This window comes from Lepisosteus platostomus, unplaced genomic scaffold, assembly GCF_059453375.1.
Source record: "Lepisosteus platostomus isolate fLepPlt1 unplaced genomic scaffold, fLepPlt1.hap1 Scaffold_75_H1, whole genome shotgun sequence".
NCBI classification, from domain to species: domain Eukaryota; kingdom Metazoa; phylum Chordata; class Actinopteri; order Semionotiformes; family Lepisosteidae; genus Lepisosteus; species Lepisosteus platostomus.
This window is the reverse complement of record NW_028291687.1, coordinates 140479-147221: the sequence shown is the minus strand read 5'-3', so window position 1 is coordinate 147221 and position 6743 is coordinate 140479. Positions and strand designations below refer to the sequence as shown.

Genomic DNA, 6743 nt, shown 5'->3' with positions numbered 1-6743 from the left:
ACATGGTTGCACACACGACTGCATGAAAGCACACGTGCATGCAAAATCATCCTGTTAAGCATTTGAAAAGCCGCACCACGGCGCACTTGAAATAGCTCTTACATTAGTGGTCGACACAGGAATCGCCTTTTTATTTACGCTCTTACCAACGCGATGGAAAGCAAAACAAAGCAAAGCAGAGCAAAACAAAACGAACAAACGCAAAACCCTCACGTCCCGCACTTGCATATAACGCCGTTACGTGCCCAAGCGGTATTGTACGTCATCCTAGCACTGCACCCCGGGGCGTACGGTATATGGGAATGAGCACACGCCACGAATCGTCTGAAATCACTCCCTACAGCTGTAAGGCGCCTTGAAGCGTGCACCCCCAACATTCTTCTTTGCGCATCTGTGAAAGGTAAACTCTTGAGCAAACTCTGAACCAGCTCTAAGGAAACTAATCCGATTAGACGTTACTTTGACTCATCCTTTAACAGTTTTCAGTCTCTGTCTTTAAACACCTTGCTCAGTCACATTCAAGCCACAAGTACTCTTCTCGGATGTTGCACAAACAAATCCTAATGTCTTGAAAGCATTGCAGCATGTTTGTGTCCCACTTCCCGTGGCTGCAGGACAACTGACACGAACGGACAAACACAATCCCGGGCGTTTAGCGTGACATAGTCTTGCAGGCATCGTGCTGTCTTACTGCAATACTATACCACTTGAGGAAACAGTCCATCTGGCCATGAAACTCATTTGAACGTCTAGCTACAGCAACTAACAATAACATGATTTATTCAGGATGTGTGGAATCAGCACGTCCCGGAGACAGCTTCTGAAATCGTGAGCATTCTCTGGTGGTGTCCTGGAGGGCTCCCCCGGGCATGTGTTGGTGGTATAGTGGTGAGCATAGCTACCTTCCAAGCAGGTGACCCGGGTTCGATTCCCGGCCAACGCAGTGGCAAGTGTTTTCAAATGCTGTCACAAGCCTTGGATTGTGACTAGCAAAGCGAAGCCTTTTGAAAGAGCTAAAGCACTGCAAAACGGAATTGAAGGAGAATCTTACAGGGGATTCTGAGCGGTGTCTAAATAAATAAATTCACAGCGTCCGCGGATGGCATTTTGCAGCTGGAAGTAGATGTCGACGCTTTTTGCACACAGCACCAAAAAAGCGTCTTTTTTGAAGGTACAGGCATTGAGCATTGGTGGTTCATTGTTAGAACTCTCGCCTGCCACGCAGGAGGCTTGGTTTCGATTCCTGGCCAATGCAGTGGCTTTTGCAGCGAACGGCTCCATCACTTGCATCCCAACTTTTGCAACTCGCAACTGAAAACCCACTGAAGCTAAGCAGGTGTGAGCCAGGTCAGTACCTGGATGAGGGTGAGCTACAGGGAAAAACAAAGCTTCCAGCTGGAAGTGGTGTTAATAGGGCCAGCGGGGAGGCGCTCACCCTGAGGTCTGTGCGGGTCCCAATCTCCCAATATAGTGACGGAGAAGCTGTGTTGTAAAAGGGCGCTGTCTTTTGGATGAGATGTAAAACCGAGGTCATAGTGCTCTGTGGTCATTAAAAATGACCACCAAAACCTTTGACAAAAGCTCTTGGTAATTGATGGTCTTCAATAATGTTTCTCCTTTAGGTACATTTAAAATCAGCTGAATAATGCTGTGAAACCATGAAACTGCATGAGAAAGCCCGTACACTGAATTACACGGCTTTCTATTCAAAGGAGGACAAAAGAAATTCCCTGAGTTCGATTTTTTGCAGCACAGAGAGGGGCACTGTCACGAGGCCGGTTAGCTCAGTTGGTTAGAGCGTGGTGCTAATAACGCCAAGGTCGCGGGTTCGAGCCCCGTATGGGCCATGTCCTTTTCTCCTCTCTTACCAAAGCTGTTAGGTTCCTTTCCGTGGTGAGATGGGTTGTCCTGCAACGCTGCCACACAGTGCCGACAGACAAGAGTGTTGCGGGAGAAGAGAAAAGTGTTTGAAGATTTAAGAGTGTCTTAGGTGGAGCCAAAATCAAGTGTCACAAATGCAAGTGGGAAGATTTCCAATGTTTAATATGGTCAAAATAAGCGGAAGTTACCAGCTGGTCCGGCACAGTCTGCCATGTTTTTGTCATATACTGTAAAGTGGTGTCGAACTGGAGCCTCACCATTTGCATATGTGAGGCTCCAGTTATACATCGATTGTCACATTAAATGACAAAAATGAAGAGAGGTAAAGCAGCTGGAGAGGTTTTCTTACAACTTTTGAGCACAGTTTTGGAAAATGTTTCCTTCACGCTGCACTGTACAATATAGGCAGCCAAGAGTCTCCAAAACAAAACAGAATTGACAGATAGGAGAAAATTCCCACTCGTCCTGAAGTTCCCAAAATCCAGCACTGAGTGTAAACAAAGTGTCTAAGTAGCGTGGGAATGTTAAACCTAACCCTAGCTGGAGTTTGAGCAATCCAGCACTGAGAGTAAAAAGATGAGTCAAAGTAACGTCTAATCAGATTAGTTTCCTTAGAGCTGGTTCAGAGTTTGCTCAAGAGTTTACCTTTCACAGATGCGCAAAGAAGAATGTTGGGGGTGCACGCTTCAAGGCGCCTTACAGCTGTAGGGAGTGATTCGAGACGATTCGTGGCGTGTGCTCGTTCCCATATACCTTACGCCCCGGGGTGCAGTGCTAGGATGACTACAATACCGCTTGGGCACGTAACGGCGTTATATGCAAGTGTGGGACGTGAGGGTTTTCGTTTGTTCGTTTTGTTTTGCTCTGCTTTGCTTTGTTTTGCTTTCCATCGCGTTGGTAAGAGCGTAAACCATGTCTGCTTATGTGCAAACGGGCGTGGTTTCATGTATGCAAAAAACTTTCCTGGGCTCTTCTGAAGCACATAAAATTATTTGGAGATATACATTTGTCTTGTTTTCCTCTTAGGCTCTAGAATTGATAACTTTTTTTTAGGATTCTAGCTTTCTCCCCTTGCAGGCATCGGGCACAGAGGACCTCATGGTTTTCCTAAAAATCTTTTTTTTTTGTGTTCCTTGTTGTTCCAAACTTAATTTTAATCACTTTTAATTAGATATTTTATTAAAAATAGTGCAAAAAATGACTAATTTCACTAAAAATAATGTAATATAAAACTGATGTTTTTAACTTTATTGTAGTGTTTTAGAAACTACTATGTCTTCACAAATGGTTATTTTTCACTCCTAGGAATGAAAGCTGTTGTTATATGATGTTTATTTTCAAATTTTGAAAAAATCAAAGGATTCTAGCTTTCTCCCCTTGCAGGCATTGGACACAGAGAACCTCATGGTTTTCCTAAAAATCATTTGTTATGTTCCCTGGTGTTCCAAACTTAGTTTTAATCAATTTTAATTTGTTATTATGTTAAAAACAGGGTAATAAGTTTCTAATTGGACTATAAATAATGTCATATTGTCTGCTATAAAACTGATGTTTTCATCTCCATTGTAGAGATTCTAGAATCAACTAATAGAGAATTAAAATAAAAAAGGGCATAAGAAGACATTACCAACAACGACCACAAGATGGAGATGTTGTCTAGACATTACCAATAACGACCACAAGATATTGTCCAAAGAGGCAAGAAGGGCAAAGCCGCGATAAGGAGATTGCTGTCAGAATGCACATCCGGATCCCAAACAGAATCTCTAGTAAAATATGATCATTTGTGAAACAGGCAAATGAGTGTCAGCTACAATATGATTGCTACATATCTGCATTTGTTGGTTTTTAAGGAGTAAGAGTGCAGGCGGTTTAAACCTGCGATCCAGTGTGTTGAAGTATTTCACAACACTACCCCTAGCACATCAGGAAATAAATCCTCATAATGATTATTGCCCTGGGCATGTACCAAAAAATCAGTGACCATATACATATATCGCTGTGTTGAAGCTAGAGACACAGAATAAGTGCAAACACATCCTAAATACAGTGTTCCTGCACCTTGACCTCATCCAGAATGTATCGTTTTTTGAAAGCGATTGCTGTCAGAATGCACAACTGAATCCCAAACAGAATCTCTAGTCAAATATGATCATTTATGAAACAGGCAAATGAGTCTCTCAGGTGCCCATTGCTCATTTTCAGACACATTTATGCAATACTTTCACCATGCGTTGAGCAATAGGGATTAAAGATACCAGAGGTAAGGTTTAAAAGTAATTCTGAGGTGCAACACATCAGCAAAACAGCTAGGCATCTGAAATGTGGGGTTTGAGAGCCCTTCAGGGAACACCGTACCCTAAAGGTACCAGAAGTCCACTAGTATAAGCATTAAGTCACTGTCAGCCCTGTTGCAATGTGATTGCTACATATCTTCATTTCTTTGGTTTTTAAGGAGTAAGAGTGCAGGGGGTCTAAATCTGCGATCCAGTGTGTTGAAGTATTTCACAACACTACCTGTAGCCCGTCTGGAAATAAATCCTCATTCTGATTATTGACCTGGGCATGTACCAATAAATCACTGAGTATATATATCACTGTGTTGAAGCTAGAGACCTGTATGTAATAATATGATGCTAAAATGTTATTTTCACATGTAAGAAAACCGGCTCAGGGATGCCAAATATGTAATGTTGCCATATCAAAATTAAATGTAGTGGCTCTCTGAAGGCACCAGTTCTGTAGGGTTTGGGCATTTACTGAGACAATTATTAATTGTAGCAGTAAATCACAAAGTTGATTCTTTTGATGGCTTTAGAATCCAACCATGTGACATAACTCAAACAACGCGCACACACAGGTACTAATACACGAGGATACATTTATTAATACATAAAATATGCATGTAAACCTAACAGATCTTATCGAGAGGGTTATCAGAATACAAAAGATATATATTCAGTCAGTTACGAAGTGTTACACATATCAAGAGGACATACGTTCAGTATATCATTCATTAAGACCGTTTCGTTAATGAACTTGGTTATAACTTCTACATTAGATACTCAAACAAGTACATAACTCTTAGGAATTAAATTGATATCAACTGGTTGGGATAACAATTGAATTCTCGAGCTCCAATGCATTGAAGTTGAATACTCATCCAATCTTTGGGGATTCAGATCTTCCTGCGGGCACAAAGAAACAGTTGCAGGCTGTTGCTGTCCAATCCGCGCTCTCTGGCTCCGTGCCAGGCTGTGCTGTGCGGCTTGCGACGCTGCGCTGCTGATGCTCACTGTGGGCTTTAACTAGCAAAGTTTGTGCACAGGAGAAAAGATGACTGTGGGTCCCAGCAAGTCAGGAAGAGGACCGGTTCGTTTCTGATGAAGAGCTAGTTCTGAATAGTGATTCAGCTGTCCACAGTTCCGACCTGTTCACGAGGCCTGCTGCTGGTGCTAACCTCGGGTGGATCCTCTGGTTATTCTCTGGCAACCTCCGCTCTAGACTCTTAGAACAAAGGAAAGTTCTGGCACTCGGACACACTGGCCGTTCCGTGGTTGTCCGGGCTGAGTCTCAGGATGGTCAGGAGGCGCGCTGCGAGAATGTCCTGCCCTTGGGAGCCTTCTGCTCCTGGGCCGCCCTGCCCTGGAATTCTCCTTTGAATTCCCTTTAGAATTGTTCACAGAATCCTCTGAATCCTCCCTTCTGAATCTTACTGAATCTCACAGGCTCTCTGTGTTGCCTGTTTTTACCTGGAGGAACTTCAGCTCATTGATTGGCTGAAAGTTCCATGGGCATCAGAGTCCCACGTGGGTTACTCGGCCCTACCAGTCCCTGATTGATTGATCAAGGTGAGATATGAGTCACTTAGTCCTGACACTTAGTAATGCAGTCCAGATGTCCAACTGGCACTCCCTAGACAGAAAGGCGCCAATGGATGACCATTGATCATGATAGCCAGGCTTAGCTAAGTGCATCCCCCTTTGGGAGCTGTCCTAGGACCTTAAATCACCCTGCATGAATAGTCTCTCTGTGGCTGCACCACAGAGATGAACAGAGAAATGGGGCCTCATTTGGGAAGGCTCAGAACACTTAATTCTGCCTTATTAATAAGCCTCGCCGCTACACACATATATTAATATAATAAATGATTGCTTATGCTTTATAAACAAATCTAATTAAAATAAAAGCTTAAGTTTTGTATTTATCTTGTACCATAGAACATGATTTTCTTTGTATTTCAATCCCACAAAGTGTCCAAATGACGCACTACATGATATAAGGAAGATTATCACATGCATATCGGTATTATCTTTCTTACGAAAATGCATTCCTTTCATTACCTTTTACTTTTTAAAATGAACTCAAATTGTGTATAATGTAATAATTTAAGTAGAATAGATTCTAATAATATAATGATCCAGTGTGTTGCACTACTTCACTGCTTCACTGCTCTATGCCGTCTGGAAATAAATCCTCAGACTGCTTACTGCCCTGGGCATGTACCAATGAATTACAGGAGCACATCTATTTCTCACTGCGTTGAAGCAGGAGACACACAGTCTCTGCAAACACATCCTAAATACAGTGTTCCAGCACCTTTGACCTCATCCAGAACATATCATTTCTTGAAAGGGATTGCTGTCCGAATGCACATCTGAATCCCAAACAGAATCTCTAGTAAAATACGATCATTTGTGAAACAGGCAAATGACTGTCTCAGGGGCCCATTCCTCATTGTCAGACATATGTATGCAATGCTTTCACCGTGCATTGAGCAATAGGGATTAAAAACACAGCAGGTAAGGTTAGATGTCATGTTCTATGATCATTTCTTTCAGCATTAGGGACTAAATATACTA

General features: G+C 42.6%; 1 non-coding gene across 1 annotated transcript; it reads left to right on the top strand.

Moving 5' to 3' along the window:
* The first annotated feature begins 1773 nt into the window (after window positions 1–1773).
* Window positions 1774–1847, top strand: trnai-aau (transfer RNA isoleucine (anticodon AAU)). The gene has a single exon. It is a non-coding gene; the product is annotated as a tRNA-Ile (tRNA).
* Window positions 1848–6743: the final 4896 nt, after the last annotated feature.